At 39.7% G+C, this 23,341-nt stretch overlaps 1 protein-coding gene across 11 annotated transcripts in view; it reads left to right on the top strand.

The window, feature by feature from the left end:
- The window catches only part of SIK3 (SIK family kinase 3), a 259,966-nt gene that overhangs the window by 8,263 nt on the left and 228,362 nt on the right, over positions 1–23,341 (top strand). The gene's annotated exons all lie outside the window — the stretch shown is intronic.

The following is a 23,341-nucleotide window of genomic DNA, read 5'->3' as shown; positions in this document are numbered from 1 at the left end:
ATTCTTAGGGATATTTATCCTAATGTAATAAATAATTGTTAAATAAGTGGCCTAGGCAATGTCTCTGAGAAGCCTCAACAGCCTTGGATGAATTAGCTTGAAAAGGCTTGTTTTGGATCTGTTCAGAATAAAATTCCTTCAGCTACTACAAACCTGTTGGATGAGCCATGGTGAAGTTCTGTTTAGAAATAGATTTATTTAGGAGGTGTGCGATGCACTGAAGACAAGAAGTCTCTGGTTGCTACTTATGTCATGTCAGAGTTTAGTGAGAAAGGTAGGAATCAGATTGGGAATACTCAGCCTCATTTCCTAGAAACTGAAAAGGAAGGAGTGATACACAGTGGCCTGTTCAAGCTTGTCTGTGTGGGCTGCGCTCACTCAGTTGGATACTTTTGGCTAGTTGTCTTAGACTATATTTAGGTTTTGATTAGGAAGTTCTGAGAATTTTCAAATTTCTGCCTAGTTTCAGCTCTAGTATGTACATGCTTACCAGCAGTGTGCTTTACTTCCCTTTGCTCCCTTATGAAGAACTGAATGCCAAGATTCAGGTTAGCTGATCACATTTCTTTAAGACTGAGATTTTTTGCAGAAGAAATTTTTCATTCCATCCATCCATCCATCCATCCATCCATCCACCCACCTATCCATCCATCCAGTAAACTTTTGAAAATTATTTATCAAAAGCCAGGAATGGATGCTATCTGGCTAAAATTCAAGAAGTGCAAATTTGTATATAATGAAGTTAAGTCGGCCTGCTACCCCGGTACTCAGCCACATAGTTTTTTTTTTTTAGTCTTGTTAGAAATATTTATTAAGCTCTCGTCTGGATCAGTCTAAATGCTAGAAGGTGTTTGTGACATGCTTGAAGTTTCTAGAAATAACTTAAAGTTAAAAAAAGACAGGGCGCCTGGGTGGCTCAGTGGGTTAAGCCGCTGCCTTCGGCTCAGGTCATGATCTCAGGGTCCTGGGATCGAGGCCCACATCGGGCTCTCTGCTCAGCAGGGAGCCTGCTTCCCTTCCTCTCTCTCTCTGCCTGCCTCTCTCCCTACTTGTGATCTCTGTCTGTCAAGTAAATAAATAAAATCTTTAAAAAAAAAAAAAAAGGACTATTTAAAAAAAAAAAAAAGACAGAAAGTTATGTAGCTTTTTTTTTTTTTTTAAGATTTTATTCATTTATTTGACAGAGAGAGAGAGAGATCACAAGGAGGCAGAGCGGCAGGCAGAGAGAGGGGGGGAGGCAGGCTCTCCGCTGAGCAGAGAGCCCGATGCGGGGCTCGATCCCAGGACCCTGAGATCATGACCTGAGCTGAAGGCAGAGGCTTAACCCACTGAGCCACTCAGGCACCCCAAAAATGTAGCTTTCAATGCTCCTTAGGAGGCACAGTGTGATAATTTAATGGAAGCTCCATGAGGGCAGGGATTTTAATCTGTTGTCTGCTGCTGTAGTCTCAGTGCCTGCTACAATGTCTGTAAATACTCATTTAGTGAATGGATATCAGGATTTTTAAAAAAGGGAGCTAAGCTTCATTTTATACCCTTAATATATCTTAGAATTTTATGATTGAAATTTTCTATCTCCAGTTTAGACATTAAAGAAAAGTAATTTTCTGTTTTTGTTTTTGGGTTTTTTTTTTTTTTTTTCCCCCCCTTACAAATCTCTGGGTAAGGAGATTCCACTAGCTTTCTGGGCAAGTAGTTTATTTCTGGCATATCTCAAACTTTCATTACTAGGAAGTTCTCTCTATCTAGAGTAAATCCCACCATTGAAATTCTAGTCCCTTTATTTTTTATTTTTTTAAAGATTTTATTTATTCATTTGACAGACCGAGATCACAAGTAGGCAGAGAGGCAGGCAGAGAGAGAGAGGAAGGGAAGCAGGCTTCCGGATGAGCAGAGAGCCCGATGCGGGACTCGATCCCAGGACCCTGAGATCATGACCTGAGCTGAAGGCAGCGGCTTAACCCACTGAGCCACCCAGGCGCCCCTAGTCCCTTACTTTAAAGGGAAGGTTCTTGGGTATCCAGGCTCCCCGGAGGTTATTTCCTTGTGGGTAGGTTGTTTCCTTGAGAAGCCCCCAGTGCTGTATTCAGCGTGGTCAGCCAACCCCAGGCTTTGCCTCTTCTGCCCTGGAGCTTCTTCATTTGCAGACTCACCACCAGTCTGTCTTGGGCTGCTAGCACTTCCTGAAATAACTTTAAACTCTGTGTTGAGTTACCTCTGGTTCTTTTCTTTATACAAAGTGATTGGATTTAAAAACAAAGTGACTTTGGGTCACTGGCCCTTAACTTAAAGTGTTACTTTTAATGGTCCTTACCATTAATAGATTAATTCAACTGGTATTTGTTGTGTCATCCGTATGGGAAAAAAAAAAAAGCAACTGTTGGCCCTAGAGGACAAGAAGATAAATTTTATTCTCTTCAGGGTAGACTCTAGGTGAAGTTAAAGGAGCAGTTGAATGCTTTCAGCTTGAGCCTGATGGAGGAGGAAGAGAAGAGGTGGACAGCATAAACTCTTACTCCAGCCCGATAGCTGATTATTACTGGGCTTTCTTCTACCCCTTTGCCCTGTTTTTGTTTTTGTTTTTTTCTGATTACAAAGTAATTTTTGCTCATGGAAGAAATTTTGGGAAAACTCAGGAAATTTTAAAGAAGTAAAGGGGAAAAAAACCTAATCCTCATCACCCTAATCTTGTCACCTAGAGGCAACTGTTATGAAAATTACAAAATACATTGTTGGGATCATATTATTATACTATTTCATTTCTTTCCTCTTCTATCATTATAAGCATCTTCCCATCATTAGAAACTCTTTGTAAAAATTGATTTTAATGGGTGTATAGCCTTCCATTGTCTGATGACTGTCATTTTTTGAAACTTTTTTCAGAGCTGAAGATTCCTCCCAGTTTTTTACTCTCAAGTTCTCTTTGATGCCCATTTTTGTACATTGAAGTCTTTGATGCATTTCTGATTTTTTGCTCAGGACAGATTGTTGGAAGTGAAATTACTGGGTCAGAGGGTACACATGTTTTTAAGACACTTGATACCAGTCTTGCCACGTTGCTTTCCAGAAAGGCCGTGCCAGGGTTAGGCTCCTTTATCTTGTATCCCCTCTGCCTTTCAAGGCCTTGCTGTGCCTCTGAGCCTAGGGTGTCAGCTGTAGGACGGGCCAAAAGGGACTTAGAGCAGCTGCCTAAGCCTAATTCCTTCCCTGAGCCCAACCTGGACGAGGAAGAACAGAGTGAGTGTGACTCTTACCTTTCAGTCGCTGGTGAATCATCATTTTTCCCCCCGGACCTTTCCCAACCAGATGCGAAACGTGCATTGGAGAGCCTTACCTGAACCCTGGCTTTTAAAATAACTATTCTTTGGTGAACCTGAGTGAGAATTTCAGAGATTAACAAAGGCTGTAATTTACTCCTCCCTCTTTTTAAAGGTAAAAAGATGGTGAAGGGAAATTGTAAGGGAGGTAATTTTGTGAATAAATATGGTGATGCAGCAGCCTTATTGTGTTGGGGTTTGCTTATGTCCTCTATGTGTTAAGAGGTTTAAAGGGTAATTGGGCCATATGGGATATTGTTCTTAGAATGTTTTTGGGTTATTACTGCTGTATTTTGGGCATCCGGTGATATACTACTTTATCTGCAGTAGAATACCTCTTAGGCAATAAGTTTGGATTATGACTTGCTTGGTTAATTGGGGCAAAAAACAAATGAACTAGGGAAATCAAAAATAATGATGCATACATACTTTTAGTATTTTAATTTAAAATATACATAGGCATTCACTAATCTTTTAAAAAGTGTTTATTATGGAAATTTCAAACGTAAACAAAAGTTGAGAGAGAAGTATAATGAACCCCCATAGACTCAGCACCCAGCCCATGCCGATACCGCCTCATGGCCAGTCTTCCATCCGTACCCCTTCCCGATTGGTCTCTCTAGTTTATTTCAAAGCAACTTATAGAATCCTATCATTCTATCTATAAATATTTTGGCATGTATCTCCAAATGAGGATTCTTTTTCAAAAAACATGACACCAGGACCATCATCCTACCTAAAACAACAGTAATTCCTTCTTGTCATTAAATCAACGTTAAAATGCCATATATATTTTTTTCTTTTTTTTTTCACCACTTACACGTTTGAATCAGGATCTAAATAAAGTCTGCACATTACAATTGATTGATATCCCTTAAAAGTTTTTTGTTGTTGTTGTTTTTGTTTTACCCTATAGGTTACCCCTCCTTCTCTTTTCTTTGCAATTCGTTTAAAGAACACACAGGCTAATCTTTTGATGTAGGGCCAAGGCCTTTCTTTGTGTCTTGGATGTCTTGATTGGAGCTCCTTCATCTTGTTTGCATTAAACATACCCATAGTTTATCGTCTATGATTTCCAGTTTGTTTGGGTTTTTTTTTAAAAAGCAGAGCTTGAATGGAAAGGCATTTGTGAAGCAGTGTGAGTACAGAATCCCTCTTGAGTTTTATGATTCCCTCCCCCCAGTCTTTTACATCTGTCTCGTCTACATCTAATTTGACTTTACCAAGTCTCTTAAGCATTCGACTTAGTTTTCATAGAACAGGCCTTTCTTTTCTCCCTGATTTCACATAAGTAATCACAAGAGCACCTGGTAGAAATAGGTTTGGGGAAAATCCATTCTTGGTAAGCATGCATCTCAATGTGGGGGCAGAAACGTCAGGGAGCAAGAGCCGCTGTACCCTGGCGCGGGTTGCATTCCGGGACAGTTTCAGGTCGCTTCACGTGGTGAAGGGGAAGCACTGGTTGTCTAGGCAGGTTGGTTGGGTGGAGGTGGGTTAAGAGAGCTTCTGCTCGACCATAAGATTATAAATAAGTAAAAGTTGTTAGGAATTTAGGGACAAGATATTTTATAGAGTTTCTTATTTCTAGGGTATACTTCAGGATGGTATTTTTGTCCACTTCTGTCAGAGTTTGCATGAACTGAACTGAATTTGATAATGGGCCAGTGATGTTAAGAATTTAGTGAGGAAACAGCCAGTCTCTCTAGTTTAAAAGGTTTATATCTATTCACTGCCAGGGTAGTGTTCCATGGAACAAGTTGACATTTTCATGTAGTAAGTTGTTTTCTGTTCCTGGCAAAAAAAATCTTGGTTCATATGCCACAAGAAACAGAATTGTTTTCATTGTGGAAGACAGGAGCAGAGCTGTGTGTTTCTTATTTGGATTAGTTGGGCACCTGCAAGAATTCTTACTTCTTTCTTTTGCTTCCTGCCTCCTGTTGTCCTTTCCTTCTGTCAAAATGTTCATTATAGTGTTGCATAAAGCAGTGTTCGGACAATAGATGAGGGTTTTTTATTTTATTTTTTTATTTTTTTGGTGGCGCGTTTTTCCAAACCCTCAAAATGATGTTTTTAGTGGTCGCGTGTTCTTGGCTTACTTTCCCTGTCTCTGTCAACAGTGATATTGTTATTCTAGTCAAATGGGACAGTTGTGTCCCAGCAATGATCTCTGTGTCTTAGTCAGCTGCAGAGGAACCGTGTTCATATCGTGTACCTATAACGATCTTACATGTGTACAGTAGTCCTGGGACATAATTGAATTTGGGGGTGATACTTTCGGACCTCTATAAAGGATTTTGCACCCCTTGCGAATAAAATAACTTCTTTGAAGCATGTTGCTGCTTGGCCTCTCTGACATGGGCATAAGAGTGGCCAGTGATTGCAGCCTGCTGCCTCTTCTGATCTCATTTTCCTTCTTCCTTTGTCAGTCAGCAGCTGCATCCAGTCCTCTGCTCTCATTGAGCTCTTAGTAAAAGGGGTACTGTTCTACTGAGTCACAACCTCTTGTATCAGTCGTGGTTAGATTTTTTTTTTGGGGGGGGGGTCAAGACTCCATTTGGGACTCCTATTAAATTTTAAAGCTACATTTCAGTTGTGTTACTACCTAAATTTCTCTTTTTCTTGTGCTGGTACCAGTATTTTCTGCTTTTCCAGCTCTCTGGGGAACCTTATGGGCCCATCCAGATTGCCTGAGGTAGTCCATAGCAATGAGTTGAGCACTGGTGTGGGAGTCAAGGCGCTGTGTTTGCAGATTTAATTTCTGATCGCTGACAGTTTTCTTTGGCCAGTTTTCTTTAACCTCATGGAGCTTCCAGTTTCTTTTTTGCTTACATATATATTTTTTAAGAGCTTTATTGAGATGTAACTCACATATTACACAGTTCCCTCAGCTTGTTGTTTTTAGTAGATTAACAGAGTTGTGCAACCATTGGCACAATCAATTTTAGAACATTTCCACTCCCCTCAGAAGAAATGGCAGATAAGTGTTCACAGTCATTACCCATTTCCTCAGCCTTCTTCCTCCAACCTTAAGCAACCACTGATCAGTTTCTATAGGTTTGTCTATTCTGGTCATTTCATATAAATAGAATCATAGAAAGTATGGCTTTTCGTGTCTGGCTTCTTTCCCTTAGCATAGTGTCTTCACGGTTCATCCATGTGGGTAGCATATGTCAGAGTTTTATTACTTTTGATGACCAAGTAATATTCCATTGTCTAGCCAGGCTGCATTTTGTTGATCCATTGGTGAATTAGTGGACCATTTGTGTTTTTTTCTGCCCATTGCCTATTATGAATAATGCTGTTATGAACATTCACATACGGGTTTCTGTGTGGACATATGTTTTCATTTCTCTTGCATATATATACCAAAGAGGGAAATTGGCTGGGTCATATAGCTCCATGTCTGACTTTTTGAGCAGTTGCCGAACTGCTTCCCAAAATGGCTGCACCATTTTCCATTCCCCCCAGTAATGAATGTATGAGGGTGGCAGTTTTTCTATGTCCTTGCCAAAACTTGTGTTCTTTCGTTTTGATCTAGTAATCCTAGTGGATGTGAAGTGGTATTTCATTGTGGTTTTGATTTGCATTTCCCTAATGACTAACGGTGTTGACAATTTTTCCTGTGTTCATTGCCGATTTGTAGATCTTCAGAGAAGTGTCTGTTTAGATTTTTGCCTGTATCTTACTTGGGCTTTGTCTTTTTATTGTTGAGTTGTAAGAATTCTTTACATATTCTGGATAGAATTTCTTTATCAGATATATGATTTACAGATATGGTCTCGCATTTTGTGTGTTGTCTCTTTCACTTTCTTGATGATTTTGTTCGTAGCATAACAGTTTTTAAGATGCACTGGTTTCTTAATTTGTCAAGTTATTCTAACTCTGAAATAATGTGCTCTGGTTGTGAATATTTTCTTCTCTTTTTACTCATTGTTTCCCTTTCTCCCACTTTCAAATAGTTCTTCCTTTTCCAGGGCATTTTGTAGCCTCAGAGTCTCTTTAAAAACATCTATGTATGTATCTCTCTGATACATGTGTCTTACAAAATAATCAAGCTTTATAAATATATAACATAGGAAGCGGCTGTGTTCCCTCTCCAGAGAAAACACAGTTAACATTTTATAACCAGATATTCCTATTCATGTGTTAACATTTTATATTTTTCATTAAAAAGAGATCATACCACACATCTAGTTTGCTACTTGTTTTTTAACTTAAATAGTGTATCTCTGATAATTTCCCATGTCCGCACATTTTGCCCTCGTCTCAATCTTTTTAATGGCTGCAGAGTATTCCATTTAAGGTGAATACTATAGTTTATTTCCGTTTTAGCCTATTGATATGTTTGGGGTTGTTCTCAGCTTTTATTTATTGATTTTTATCACACACTGCATCTATTAATGTTTCTGCACATTTATATTTGCACACTTGTGCTGTGTTTCTCTTCTATTCCATTTATTTGTGGTTGCATTATTTACTATTCAGAAGACTCAGTCAGACTTAATTTTTAAAATTAAAAAAAAAATCAAATGTAAGAGTTTTATTAGGTCCTGCTTAAAGTGAACGTCCCAAAAGTTATGTATTCTTTTCTGTTAGGACATTAACAATGTTCGGATCTTCTTTTGAAACTAGGTGCTTCATTTTCTTAGTAATTTAATAAAATAATCCACTAGGAGAGGAATGCTTGCCTGGAAGTGTGAATGCTTCAAGTTTTATAAATGTTGCCAAATTGCCCTCCAAGAAAGGCCAAGCTAATTTCACTCAATTCTGGGAGTGTACCACAGTGCTCTCTCTGTTTTTAAAACACTGGAAACCAGCCATCTTTTTAGCAAGTCAATCTGACAGGTAAACAAACCTCATTTTAATTTGTAGTTATTTAATAGTGAATTGTCATTTAGTTTGCTGATTGGCTATTTGTATTTCTTCTTGGAATTGTCTGTGTCCTTTGTCTACTTTTCTGTTTTTTTTTTTACCTTTTTAAATTATGCAGTAGCTTTTTGAACATTAGGGAAATTAGTTACCTCTGAAAATATTACAGAAGAATTTCTATGTTTGTCTTGTGACTTTGTGTGTATGTATATTTTTAAAAATATATATATAAACATTTTTATGTAGTTATGTTTTCTGTTTTTTTACCTTATGGCTTCTCATGTGATTTATGTCCTCATTCTAATCTTATAAAAATATTTGCCCATGTTTTTGTCAAGTACTTTTATGGTTTTGCTTTTAAATTTAGATCTTTGCTTTATGTGGAATGCATTTTGGTGTAAAGCGAATGGGAAGGGATCAGTTGTGGAATTTGCTGGGGTTGTAACTTCCTATTTATTTTTGTGGTTATTAATAGTTTTCTTCTCTCACTGGACTGTAAGCTCCATGAGGGCAATGGATTATGTAATTTTTCCCCCTTGTTCTTATTTTCAGTGTTGAGCACGGTACCTGCCTCACGTTATGGCCTCCATCTGCCGAATGACTGAATCTTTTTCTCCAGATGTCTAGCTTATGGTGTCAACACAGTATCTTGAATAATTATTTCTTTCTTAATTCTAAAATGCAACTTTATTACAAAATCTCCAGATGCTTGGGTACATTTCCAAACTCTTTTAAGCCATTGATTATCCTATCTGTACTGGGTTTGATATTGTGTAGCTTTAATTATTACAGCTTTCTCCTACATCAAACATGTTTGGAAGGCCAGCCTCAAACAGTCTTGAATGGGAAGCACTTTAGTGATTTCCTTTAGTAAAACTTCTTGCTACCCCTTAGAAGACATTCATTTAACTTACTGATTAAACATTTAATCTATTGTGAGAGTCAGCTTGCAAAGTGGAAATGATTTGGGGGTGTTACTTGCTGGAGTTTTTCTATGATATGACATCCTTAGTTCTGGCCTGATATCCTAAGTGTCTTTTTTTTTTTTTTTTTTTTAAAGATTTTATTTATTTATTTGAGAGAAAGTGAGAGAGAGAGAGCATGAGCAGGGTGAGGGGTAGAGGGAGAAACAGGCTTTCTGCTGAGCAGGGAGCCTGATGCGGGGCTTGATCCCAGGACTCCAGGATCATGACCTAAGCCTAAGGCAGACACTTAACCGACTAAGCTACCCAGGCGCCCCCCAAATGTCTTTAACTCTCATTTTATAATCTTGGGCATCTCTAGAAAAACATTTTTCTCATGGTCTTTTAATGCAGAATACACAGGGAGGGTAGGTGGCAGAAAAGGCATCAAGAAATTGTGTTGGCATCCAGCTGACTGCAAAGCAGATAGTAGAAAAGTTATTACTTAACATCAGTAGACAGGGTCACCTGTATGGCTCAGTCTTCTGTTAAGCGTCTGACTTCAGCTCAGGTCATGATCTTAGGGTCCTGGGATCGAGTCCTGTGTTGAGCTCGCTGCTCAGCAGGGAGGCTGCTTCTCCTCTCTCTGATCACGCCTCCATGTTCTCTCTCCCTCTCTTTCTCTTTAATGAATTGACTTCGGCAACGTCGGTTTTTCACCTCACGCATGACACATTTCTTTCCTAAGGCCTGTAGTATCAGATTGATTCATTGGCTATGACTTGGGTGAAGGTCAGGTAACATTGCTAACTAATAACATTCTGTTTCTTTAGTGTACCCTCTGCTCTGTAAAACATTAGAAATTCTTATAGTCTGAAATAGAATATTGTCTTGGAATTTTCTGTCCAGTCGTCCTTATGCGGGAACCAACATTAGAGTCTTAGGAATGTTAGAGAAGTTTAATGTTTGGGGAATGGAACAAATGGAACAGAGTGTACCAATTGTGGAAGAATCCTTGCTTTCTTTTCTATTGGAACATTATTCCAAAGTGCTTCAACAAGGCTCCTAATTCTAAGTAACTGCTGATTTACAAATGTATTTTCAGATGGATCCCCGTTTTCTTTGAAAAAAAAAAAATAGCAGCAGTTTTGTTAAGCTCTTTCAGACTTTTCCTTAATAAACCTAACCATGGATTCTAGAAGTATTAAAGTAACAAAATACTCAAGTAGGTTTGTTTGGGACCCTTAGTCTCCACCCGGAATTAAATGCCACCGAAAATAAACCCGGAATGAAGGGTTTTTGTGTGGCAGGACTAGCGGACTTACACGATTCTTCCCTTGAGCAAGTCTCTGTTGATGGAAAATGGGCTTACTTTTCTTTTAGTTGTGTTCTTGACTTTTCTCATTGCTGGTAGTTAACTGTTCGAGCACACCAATGAACAGCTTGTTAGTAGATGTTATCTCATGTTGATTAGGTACTCTTGAGATTTACTGTGCTTGCAAAACACCTGTCTGTATTTGAGCTGTGGGTAGGTGGCTGGCTTTTGTGTTTGACTGGAGATTGGCTCCAAGGAAAGCAAATAGCAGTTGGAAAAAGGGAGAAGGGAAAAGAAGGAGTCAGCAAATTTCTATATGCTTTCATTGAAGAGATTTCCCAATTAGAAAGCTTTTGTAAGCTTGACCTTTTTGCACTGAAGTAACCCAGCATTTCATTATGTATTCCATTGAGGTTTTGGAGCTCTGTGCCAGAAAGTGAGAACCGAGGTTGGATGTGAAAGGAATATTCAGAGGGTAAAGCTCGTAGTCAACAAAGTGCTACTTCATAGGCTGGGTCCAAAAATAACCTGCCTGCCATAGGAGAGGGAGCATGGAGGGAACGCCTGATGCTGTTTTGTGCTGTGTTTTAGGTCTTGTTATGTCATCCCAGCACGATGAAAGTCAAGTTTAAGGCAGTATAATTAAAACTTAGGTTTGGGAGAATGCTGCCTTGGTCAGTCTTACCCCATGGAAGAATTGTTAGTTTTTTTGTTTTGTTTATTCGGGAGAGAGAGAGAGCTAGAGAGAGCACATGAGTGGGGAGAAGCAGGCTCCCCAGTGAGCAGGGAGCCTGATGCGGAGCTCGATCCCGGGACCCCAGGATCATGACCCGAGCTGAAGGCAGATACTGAACTGACTGAGCCACCCAGGCGCCCCTCCATGGAAGAGTTATTTTGCAAGGTTTGGAAAGAGTACTTTTCTGCCACATCGGAGGGTATTAACATAATTTACTCTTCTCTGAATAGGGGGATGGTTGGCATCATAGCCTTCTAGTCGTTGAGGCTCAAATTAATGATTTGCATGGATCCTGTGGTCAATCTTGAGTAAGTAAGAGACAGACCGCAGTCTTTGGTTCAGAAAAGGTAGCATTGGAATGGATCTCTGAACCATCCCTAAAAGTAGGAAATGTTTTCATCTGGAGGTTCCCTCTAGGGCAAGCAATAGAATGCTAAAGACAGTAAGTTTTAGGAGTTTATAAATAATGTTGAGTGTAGAAAGGCATAGCACACAGACGTAAAGTTAGCAAGTCAGGAAGTTTGACTAGAAGGAATAAATAAACTCTAGTCACTTTGATGGAATGAGGTCATGGAAGGGAACATAGTTTGTGTTAGGCGGTAGTGATTGTGATGTTGAAGCTGGCCCAGGAAATGAGTTGTCAGGTGTGCCGTCATCCTCATTAATGGTTGCTATTATTTCTCAGGCTTATAGTTATACGAAGAGATGATTTTTCCAGCCTCATCCAGGGGTTCAAAAATTCATAAGTTACAAGAGTGAAACAGAAAAGTTTCCTGCTCACACATACCCTATAACCATCCAGATCCCTTTCCAAAAGGCAGTCAGTCTTACCAATGTCTCATATATCCTGAGATATTTTATATACATATAAGTAAATATATATATCTGTTTATTATACTCCTTTTATTTTTTTTTGTACCCCTCTTTTAAAACAAATTGTAGTAAATTCTACACACTAGTCTATGTCTTTTTTACACTGTTACGTCTTGAGGATTATTACATGTAACTATATAAGGAGTTTTCTAATTAAAAAGAAATGCTTTACAGTATTCCCATGAAAGAATGTTACCATTTTTTTTTTAGTTGGTTCCCTTGTGGATGACTGTTTGAGTTATTTTGAATCTTGCTAATATAAATAATACTAAAGGATTTTAAGAAATATGTTATGGTTTTATATTCAAAAGTAAATGTTTTGGGGGCACCTGCGTGGCTCAGTCCATTAAGCGTCTGTCTTCGGCTCAGGTCGTGATCTCAGGGTCGTGGCATTGAGGCTCAGCGGGGAGCCTGCTTCTCCCTCTCCCTCTGTAGCTCCCCCTGCTAGTGCTTTCCCACACACCCTCTCTCTCTCTGTCTCTCAAATAAATAAATAAATAATAATTCTTAAAAAATAGTAGATGTTTTAAGTCATAGTAGAAACTTGTTATAGTATAATAGTATCTCAGGTCTGTAGAACATGTTCATAAATGTTGTATTTGAGTCGTACTGCACTCCTGTGAGGTGAGTCCAGCATTGACCCAGAAGGCAGTAGATAGCCCTTCAGAACTTGTTTGAGGGGCAGAGGTGGAGGTAGAAGAACCTCCCACTGGGTATCTTTTCACTTTACCCAAAATGGGAATGTTCCTGCCAGGATGTAGGGAAGTGGTGGTGGGAGAATAATATGAAATAAAACTGGATGAGGCAAGCTTGAGAGAGAGGGATGTACCTGTCATTCTAAAATCAGGATCTTGTTGCTAGGGCAGAGAGGGGCTGGGTTTCTGCTTATGACACAGACATAAAGGCATTTAGACACTGGCAGAACATCATGGGTTGACTGCCACCTTGGAGTATGATAGTAAGGTAATCCAAAACATGGTGGTTCTTAGAGAAACCGGAGGCTTTCAGAGTTCCCTAGGTTAGACTGGGGAAAAGACATTATTTAAAATCTGTTACAGGGGGTGCCTGGGTGGCTCAGTGGGTTAAGGCCTCTGTTCTGCTCAGGTCATGATCCCAGGGTCCTGGGGTCAAGCCCCGCATCAGGCTCTCTGCTCCTCGGGGAGCCTGCTTCCTCCTCTGTCTCTACTTGCCTCTCTGCCTGCTTGTGATCTCTGTCTGTCAAATAAATAAATAAAATCTTAAAAAAAAAAAAATCTGTTACAGGAATGCATTTGGTATAGGTAGTAAAAGAGAAACAGACAATAATAAAAATATAGGATTTTCTAGAGGCTTGGGAGTCAGGGAGGGGATGATAGTAATGGCAAGGGGATGGCTGTAATATTGGTCATTTTTGGCCTCAAGACTGAGTACTGGGAGAGAGCCTTCTTCTAGACACTGGGTGAAAATGTAAGATAGTAGGTAAGTCAGCCAACATCTGGACTAGAGAGAGTGAGCGTCATGGAGGACAAAACCAGCATGATTCATTCTTTCATCATACGGTTAATACTATTTCGAAATCTGAGTTTAGGCCTGGTTATTAGCCTTCCATCGTAATTACCATATGCTAAGTGCTTACTGTGTTCTGGGTACTCAGTATAAAGCAGGCTGACCTCTCAACAACTTTGCAAAGGATCTGTCGTCACACCTAGTTGGGGAAGCTGAGGTTCGGTTAGGTAACTTGTCCAAGGTCACATATCTTTTCAGTGTAGAGTTATAAGTAGGTCAGCATGACTCCAAGGCTTTTTGTTCTTTCCATGATACTAGGTGTTAGGCACCAAAACTGAACAATGGAATTCTAAATAACCAGAATTCTGTCACTGTCATTATAACTATTAATATGTAACCAGACACCTTGCCTGTTACAGATGCTTTAGGCTGCAAGAGTGGGAGGAATGCTAGGGGGGAAAAAGTGACCCATGGAGATGCTAAGAACTGGCCAGACTCCCTCTGAATAAGCATATTATTTGAAGTCTTTCTCTTGCCGTGCATGTGTAGCTTTAAGTAAAATTCTCCAGTGTTGCTTCCCCCATTAGACTCCTTTTTCTGAAGTCCGTCTCTATAGAGATCACAGAGCTGCCAGAAGACTGTAGCTAGGGGTAGCCAGGACCTAGGACTTTTTTGTGGTGGGGATGCCCGGGGAATCCATATACAAAGAGACCACTCACTGTAATGATGAATTCTGCTATTGTGAAATTTGAGGGAGTAAGAATCTTCTTGACTTAACAGATTTTGGCTTCTAAACCTTAGACTTAACTAGATTTTATTCCCTTCAATCCTTTCACATTATCCTGCAAAAATACGGAAGAATACTTACTGGATAATTCTTCTGATTTACTTCAACGACTATTGTAAGGGAGTGTTAATATGGGAGGTTGACAGTTGGGTGAATTAATCACCTGGAAGCCGTGGTTCAGCATTAGTCACCGGCTTTTCTGCCAGGTTACACTCCCCCATCCCTCTCCTTAATTGTGGTGAATCTCAGGCATTTGATTACACAACTCTCAAAGAAACTGACCTTAGTGATAACCCAGGCACATTTCTAGATAGTAAAAATACCCAGGAAAAGAAATTCGTCTGCATTAGCTAGTGGTGTTAGTTCTCTGTGTCCTAGAATTTTACAAGGATGAATGACCATCTTAGGAAAAATGGCCATTTGCACTGTTAGTGTTCTTAAAAAGTGGAAACACGACTGAGTGTGCTTTCTGGCCGTGTTCATTTTAGTACTTAATAATATGGATGATTTGGGTTCATTGTACCTCTTTTTTTTTTTTTTTTTTAAAGACTTTATTTATCCACTTGACAGACAGAGATCACAAGTAGGCAGAGAGGAAGGCAGAGAAAGAGTAAGAGAAGCGGACTCCCTCCCGAGCAGGGAGAGAGCCCGATGCGGGGCTCGATCCCAGGACCCTGGGATCGTGACCCAAGCTGAAGGCAGAGGCTTCACCACCCCTCATTGTACCTCTTTTACCTAATTTCTTACCATTCTGTGTTTCCTCACTGTCTCATGAAATCGCCACATTTAATCTTAATTTTTTTTTTTTCTGGAACGCCTATTCTTTGTTTCTTTCCCCCTTTACTTTCTTCTATTTATCCTTCTAGTCATCCACCAATATTTGCATGTCTACTTTGTTCCAGGCACTGTAGCAGGCATTGAAAGGGAGTGGTGAGCAAGAAAAAACCATGGTCTCTACCCACAGCTTACCATCTATCCTGGTGTTCCTGGTTCCTAACCTGACCTGCCTTCAAGGTTTAGCTATTCTTCTGACCTTACATAATCCTCCTTCTTGGGCTTCTTTAGCCCTAGCTGACCCATCTCTTCCATGAGCTACAGGACTTCACATTTGATTCACGCAACTTAATGCACAGTGATGTCTCATACTGTGGGCTGATTGTTAAGTGTCTTAGTTTCATCTCACCAGCTAGAGTCTTAAGTTCCTTAAAGGCGGAGACTGTCATGTCCTTTTTCTCCTCCGCAATGCTGAGCCTAAGTAAGCGGGGAGAAAAGTATTTTGATTGACCCTGTCCTGCCTAATGTCCAAGTTACCTTAGAAGTCATCGTGAAGATTATGCTTCTTTATTTTTTATTTTTATTTTAAAAGAAGATTTACTTATTTAGAGACAGGAAGCAACCAGGGAGAAGGACAGGGGGAGTGGAGACAATCTCCAGCAGGCTTAGAGCTGAGCAAAGAGCGCGATGTGGGGCTCATCCCGTAAACAGAGATCATGACCTGAGCTGAAATCAGGAGTCCGACCTTGCCACCTGAGCCACTCAGGCATTCCTTTCCTTTTGTTTATTTTATTTTATTTTTTTTTATTTATTTTTTTTTTTAAAGATTTTATTTATTTATTTGACAGAGAGAGATTACAAGTAGGCAGAGAGGCAGGCAGAGAGAGAGAGAGGAGGAAGCAGGCTCCCCGTTGAGCAGAGAGCCCGATGCGGGACTCGATCCCAGGACCCTGAGATCATGACCTGAGCCGAAGGCAGCGGCTTAACCCACTGAGCCACCCAGGCGCCCTCCTTTCCTTTTGTTTAAAAAAAAGTTTGAATTCTTCCCAGTTGTTTGGCTGTTTGCTGCTTCTCTTAATCTGTGCTGAAGATGAACAACAGTGACCCCACTGATTCACTATCTGCATTTGTATTATTTTCTAGGCGAGAGTTTGTATTTGAGCTGATACTGAACACCTTCTTATCTGGTTCCCCTCAAAGTGACTAATGAGGGATGAAGTTCATGGCTAAGGAGTGGAGCTAACCTAATGCTGGTCTCTTAGCACTGTGCTTGTAATCTTTCAGTTTTAAATGTCCCACCAGTTATTAACTCACTTAAAATGGGAAGCAGACAATGGAGTAACTTAAAATTTAAAATTGAGCTCCTCAAAAAGATTAATAGAAATGGGAAGTAATCTTTTAATGGGGCCTACATTATTTATATTTATTAACATTAGAACTCAAAACTCTTCTTGAGTGATAAGTGAAATATGGCAACTTAACAGGGAAGGAAGGAGGTTGGGTCATGGAATTAAATGTTTTTCTGAATGTGCTAAAAGCTCTGAGGTAATGGCACTTCAGTGTTGAGAATAAGAAGGATTTTTTTTTTTTTTTTTTAATAAGATTATTTGTCAGAGAGAGAGAGAGAGAATAAGCAGGGAGCGTAGAAGGCAGAGGGAAAACAGGCTCCCTGTTCAGCAGGGAGGCAGATGTGGGCTTGATCCCAGGACCCTGGAATCATGACTTGAGCCAAAGGCAGAGGCTTTGACCCACTGAGCCACCCAGGTGCCCCCATTCTGGTTATTTTCATAAGAAAGAGTACTCATCTTTAGAAATATATGCTGAAGTACAGAGGGATAACATAATACTGTATCTGGGGTCTGCTGAGGAAAAGGTCAGGAGTCTAGAGTCCAGTGGCCATTTTTTTATAACTGTTGTGGCTGGCTGATGGGTCCAGGAGGACCATTACACTGTTTGTCTCTACTCATGTATATGTTTAAAAGTTTCCATAATAAAAACAAAGATGAACTCCACAAAAAAACAAAATGCCCTGCAACTTGGAGGTAGAAGTGCCAAGCCTGCCCTTCTGCCTTCTTCCACACTGACTCCAGATAGGACAGATACGCCCCCAGATGGCTGCCGATCTTGCCCAAATGGAATGCAGTGCAGCTTCCTGTCCCTTGAAGTTTGAATCTGTCTATAATGCACCATCACTGACAGAGCAACAGAAGTCATTCTGTCGATCTGGAAGGTTCATCTTGTTTTAGAGGTGAAGATACAAGGTTTAAAAAGTAAAATATAATTAGAGAATAGGGAAATATGGCATAAAATTAAATGCTGTATCTTATAGTGCTGATTCAGCACAAATTCAGAGACTAGAAAGAAGACTGGATTAAGGATGAGCAGTTTTGTGTTGTTGTTGTTGTTTTAAAGATAAAGTTTTTCTTATAAGGGCCGGTGGACTTTGGGATCACCTTTATTTTTATTTTTTAAATTTTTAAAAAGATTTTATTTATTTATTTGACAGAGAAATCACAAGTAGGCAGAGAGGCAGGCAGAGAGAAAGGGGGAAGCAGGCTCCCTGCTGAGCAGAGAGCTCCATGCGGGACTCGATCCCAGGACCCTGGGATCATGACCTGAGCTGAAGGCAGAGGCTTAACCCACTGAGCCACCCAGGCACCCCTGGGGTCACCTTCAAACAAAGTATAGGAGTTGGATTGCTGATAGTAGTATGAAGACAGCATGTCCAGGGGTGGAAAACACTGTGAGGGAGAGTGGATAAATTTGGATTGGTATATTTTATTTTATTAATTCATTTATTTTAAAAATATTTAAGTAATCTCAGAAAATTTTTAAGTAATCTCTATCCCTGACGTGGGGTTCAAACTCATGACCCTGAGATTAAGAGTTGCATGCTCTTTCTACTGAGCCAGGCAGGAACCCCTTATTTTATTATTATTATTATTTTAAAGATTTTATTTTATTTTTTAATTCTATTTATTTCTATTTATTTCTCTATTTTTTCTATTTATTATTCAGCCTCTGCCTGGGATCATGACCTGAGCCTAAAGTAGAGGCTTTAACCCACTGAGCCACAAGAGCAAGAGTGAGCGCAAACTGGGAGCAGCAGGCAGAGGGAGAAGCAGGCTCTTCACTGAGCAGGGAATCTGATGTGGGCCTCAATCCCAGGACTCTGCGATCATGACCTGAGCTGAAGGCAGACACTTAACCAACTGAGCCACCCAGGTGTCCCTAAAGATTTTATTTTTAAGTCATCTCTTTACCCAGTGTGGGGGCTCAGACTCATCAACACCAAGATCAAGAGTTGCATCCTTTGCCAGCTGAGCCAGCCAGACACCTCTAGATTGGTTTATTTTAGATAAATGGGAGGGACTGGGTTCAGAAAGGACATGAGTTTTTAGCTGAGGCATTTGGACTTGATCTTTTGGCTATAGGGAGCCATTTTTGATTCTTAAGGTACCTAATTATTAATTTGATTTGATGATAATGTAGTGTATTATTAGTTGCATGCTTTGGTACAGAGAATATGACTTGACTGTAGAATTAAAAAATTTTTTTGCAGATAAATTCTTTATTTCTTTGTGCCCCAAAGGACTATTCAGGGACCAGAATTAATATTTCTGTTTAAAAAAAGGGAGAGGAAAATAAAAAGAGGGGTATAGGGGGCACCTGGCTGGCTCAGTCAGTTAGGCATCTGTCTTTGGCTTCTGTTATGATCCTGGAGTCCTGGGATTGAGTCCCATATTGGGCTCCTTGCTTGGCAGGGGGTCTGCTTCTTCCTTTCCCTGTGCTGCTCTCCCTGCTTGTTCTCTTGCTCTGTCAAATAAATAAATGAAATCTTAAAATAAATAAAAGGAGGGACACTGAGGTACTTAGTGACCTCAATAAAATGTGAGTGAGTCATTGGCAGATCTGGGTTCAGATCTGATATACTGGGTTCTGACCTCCTTTTATACACTTCACTTGTATTGAAAGTAGTTGTTTTCCGTATGACTGCTTTTCTTTTTTATTTGAGGTGTGTGGTACATATAGGTAATGTTGACCTTAGGCATTTCTCTTTCTTTCTTTCTTTCTTTTTTTTTCAAGATTTTATTTATTTATTTGACAGAGAGAGAGATCACAAGTAGGCAGAGAGGCAGGCAGAGAGAGAGAGGAGGAAGCAGGCTCCCTGCTGAGCAGAGAGCCCAATGTGGGGCTCGACCCCAGGACCCTGGGATCATGACCTGAGCCTAAAGTAGAGGCTTTAACCCACTGAGCCACCCAGGCGCCCCAACCTTAGGCATTTCTTTTCCTTTTCTTACCTATCTTCTTTCTGGGAATATGTATATATTTTTTGTTCTTTATTTTTTATGTGGTTCTAGCCAGTTTTTTCCCAGCAGTTCAAGACCCAGCACTTCATTCTTCCCTGCCCTGCCAGTTTGTTGGGAGGTAGTTTGATTGCCATTGATAAATCTGCCCAATGTAATGTTACGCTGCAAACTCATGCATCTCATTGGTACCACTATGTATCCTGCTTCCCTTCCACCCCTGCAATTTATAAAATGGGATAATAATCCCAGCCTTTTCTGAGATTCTTTGTAAGAGTGTCAAAGATTGAAAGTCATCTAGTAGAAGGTACTATAAATGCCTTAAGAAACACTATAATTTCATAGATTTCCGCCCCAAAAGTACATTTTAATTAACTCGATTAAGACAGAATTTGCATTCAATAAAATGGAACCATTTTATCATTTTTTACAAGATTTTATTTATTTACTTGACGGAGAGAGACACAGCAAGAGAGGGAACATGAGTAGAGGGAGAGGGAGAAGCAGGCTCCCTGGGGAGTAGAGAACCCAATGTGGGGCTCAATCCCAAGACCCTGGGATCACAACCTGAGCAGAAGGCAGACGCTTAATGACTGAGCCACCCAGGTGCCCAAAATGGAACCATTTTAAGTATACAGTTTGCATTTTGACAAATATATACAGTCATGTGACGACCACGCCATCAATATGTAGAACTTTGCTATTATCCCAAAAAGTTTCTTTAGGGCCCTTTGCGTTCATTCCCCACCATGCCCCCGCCCCAGAAAACCCCTATTTTGCTGTCACTATAGGTTATCTTTGCTGTTCTGGAATCTCATGTAAATGACCTTAACCAGGTTTCAGCATCCATTCACAGTTGGAGCGCCTGGGTGGCTCATTGGGTTAAGTGGCTGCCTTGGGCTCAGGTCATGATCCCAGTGTCCTGCTCAGTGGGAGTCTCCTCCCTTTCTCTCTGTCCCTCCCTGTGCTCATGCATGTGCTCTCTCTCTTTCCTCTCTCTCTCTAAAGTAAGTAAAATCTTAAAAAAAAGAGAGAGATTCATTCACTGTTGTTGTCTGTATGAGTAGTTTGTTACTTTTTATTGCTGAGTGATGAATTTGAGTAATGTCACATTACATGGCTATAAGGGGATTTGTTTATCCATTTTTCTATTGATGAACATGTGATTTGTTTCTAGTTTCTGGCTATTGTGAATAAAGCTGCTAGGAACTTGATGTGGAACCTTGGGTAGACTTATGTTTTCATTTCTCTTGGGTAAACACCTTGGAGTGGGAGGACTGGGTCATATGGCTGGTAGGTGTGTGTTTAGCTTTTGAAGAAACTGCCAAATTGTCTTCCAAAGTGTCTGTATAAATTTACCTTCTGTCTAGCAGTGTATGAGGGTTCTAGTTGCTCCATATCCTCACCAACGCTAGGAGGAGAACTTTTTTGCCACTCGTTGTATATGCTATCTTGTCCTTTGAATTTACATTTTCCTAATGACTAATGATATTGACATCTTCTCATGGAGTTACTTGCCAGCTGTGTATCTTGGGTGAAGTACTTGTTCTAAACTTTTGCCCATTTTTAAAAATTGGGTTGTTTTTTTTAATGTTGAGTTTTGAGAATTCTTTGTATATTCCGGACTCGAGTAATTTATCAGATAACTGCTTTGCAAAGATTTTCTTCCATTCTGTGGCTTATCTTTTCATCCCCTCGACAGTGTCTTTTGAGAGCAAGAACTTTTATTTTGAATTCCAGTTTATCCGTTTATCCACTTGCTCTTTTATGGAACTGTGCTTTTGGCATTTAGTCTTCATCCTGTCTTTTCATTTTTTAAAGTAATAAAGTCATTTGGAATTTATCGGAGCAAGAAGTCAAACCATATTTCACTTTCATGTTGGGTAAGAATCACTAGAGACAAATTATTTTCTATGGGATTGGTTCCTGGATTTTCTCAAGCACCAGTTTTCTAGCAATTAGAAGTCAAATGCAGTGCAGATATATTAATAATATTTGGGTGTTTCCAGAGAACTCAGTTTGTATGCTGTTTAGTTGCTAATTACCCATCCTTTTCTGTGAAAGAACTTAGGGTCTATTTTAAGGTGCCTTTTTTTTTTTTTTTTAAAGGGGCTATTGTAGGTATGAGTCCACAAATAAAGATCTGTGTAGTAGCTAATAATCATAAAGTATAAAGTTCCTTAAGAGAACATGCTCAGTCATACTGTTAATTCTAATTTGTGGCACTGCTTATCAGTAGAAAAGAAATGTAAGCTATTGTTAAGTACTAACCTACTACTGAGGGTAGAATGCCTTGTAGTTGAATTGGAAGAGTGGTCAATCAATCTTTGTTACCCAGGTTTGAGAGTCAGTAATCTTCAAGATTGAAGAAAAAGGAGTTACGAGCAGGAGGCAGTAAATAATATGATGTTTCCATTTAAAATACCTTAAGAGATTGGGGCGCCTGGGTGGCTCAGTTGTTAAGTGTCTGCCTTGGGCTCGGATCATGATCCCAGGGTTCTGGGATTGAGCCCTGAATTAGGCTCCTTGCTCAGCAGGGGGTCTGCTTCTCCTTCTTCCTCTGCCTGCTTGTGCTCTATGTCTCTGTCAAATAAATAAATTAAACAAAACAAAACACTTCTTTAAAAAAAAATACTTTAAGAGATAATGACAAAGGCATAAGGTTATGTAATTTTTGGTGTCTCAGATGATAATGAAGTATGTTATAAATTAGACAAAAGAAGCACTCTGAGTTGTTTAAAAATTTTCTTGGTAGTTACTGACTGATAATACCTTAGAGGAAGCTCGAGTTTCAGCACAGAGGTGATTTTGGTATTATGAATACTGATGGACTTTGATGTTAGTTTTGAGCCTGTTTTCTCTTGACCTGTCTCTCTGTGAATTCTCCACGCTGCACTCTTATTGCACACTTTTCCTGTACCCTCCTGATACATGCTCACTGGCATGTGATAAAATTATCAGTGTACATGGAGAGGTTTTTTTTTTTTTTTTGGCTGAATACGAGGCACCGACTGTGCAATTTCTAACATTACTGACAAGGTCTGTCTCTCTCTCTCTCTTAAAAGACGAGGAGTCTTAAGGGCCTTAACTAAGAATTTAAAACCTATGTATGCTGTTGTCCTATCATTTCTTTTTACTCACATCTTTTTTGGTAAATCAGGCCAGAGGGATTGTTTACCTTTTGAAGAAAAGAAACTAGATCCTGCAGTTTGTTTTGGTTGCAAATATCCGGGTACCTGAATTTAGATTGAGCAGAAGATGCTGTCCTGGATAGTGGATGCTGTAGAAGCCAAGAGACTATATATGCCTCTTACATATATGGTGAAGGGTAATGACTCTCTTCTCTCCTTTGTGAGGAGAATGCCAGCCTCATTCATTTATGGCTTCCTTTTGGTTATCTTCTGAGATATGGCTACTTACTGTTTTAGATTCATCGTGTTTGAGTGACAGTTTTAGGGAAAGAGGGGGATATTTAGTTCCAAGACCTGGCAGTTTTTTTTTTTATCATTTTAATAAATTCAGGTCTAATGACATGAGGAATAGTTAGTATTGGGCAGATCTACATGTAATACATTTTGTTAAGCATAAGTAGTAAAAAAAACCAAACCCTCTAAGTAGTTGTATAATACATTTTAGCAGCTGAAAATTTTGTGTGTTATAAGAAACCAGAGAAACTAACTTCTGATTCACACAGAGCAAAAGAATTTAATATTCTAACTTCAGCAGAAGGCAACTAAAAGCAAACTTGAACCACTTTATGTGGTTTTCAGTACGTAGAAATATTTTTTTTTCATCTTTCCTCATATGTTTTACTTCTTAGTCATTTACTTCCAGTAGTTTCCAAATTGGTTGAGGGAATTAAGGTGGTAACCGAGTTCCCTGTAGTACAAGATTTTCCTGCTGTGTATATGAACCACTTTTTCTGGAAAAACCCTTCTATTGGCAGTCTTCGTGAGGGCATGTACTTCTCTACACT

Source organism: Mustela erminea, chromosome 9, assembly GCF_009829155.1.
Source record: "Mustela erminea isolate mMusErm1 chromosome 9, mMusErm1.Pri, whole genome shotgun sequence".
NCBI lineage: Eukaryota > Metazoa > Chordata > Mammalia > Carnivora > Mustelidae > Mustela > Mustela erminea.
The sequence above is the reverse complement of the archived record's forward strand: the minus strand, read 5'-3'. Positions and strand labels throughout refer to the sequence as shown.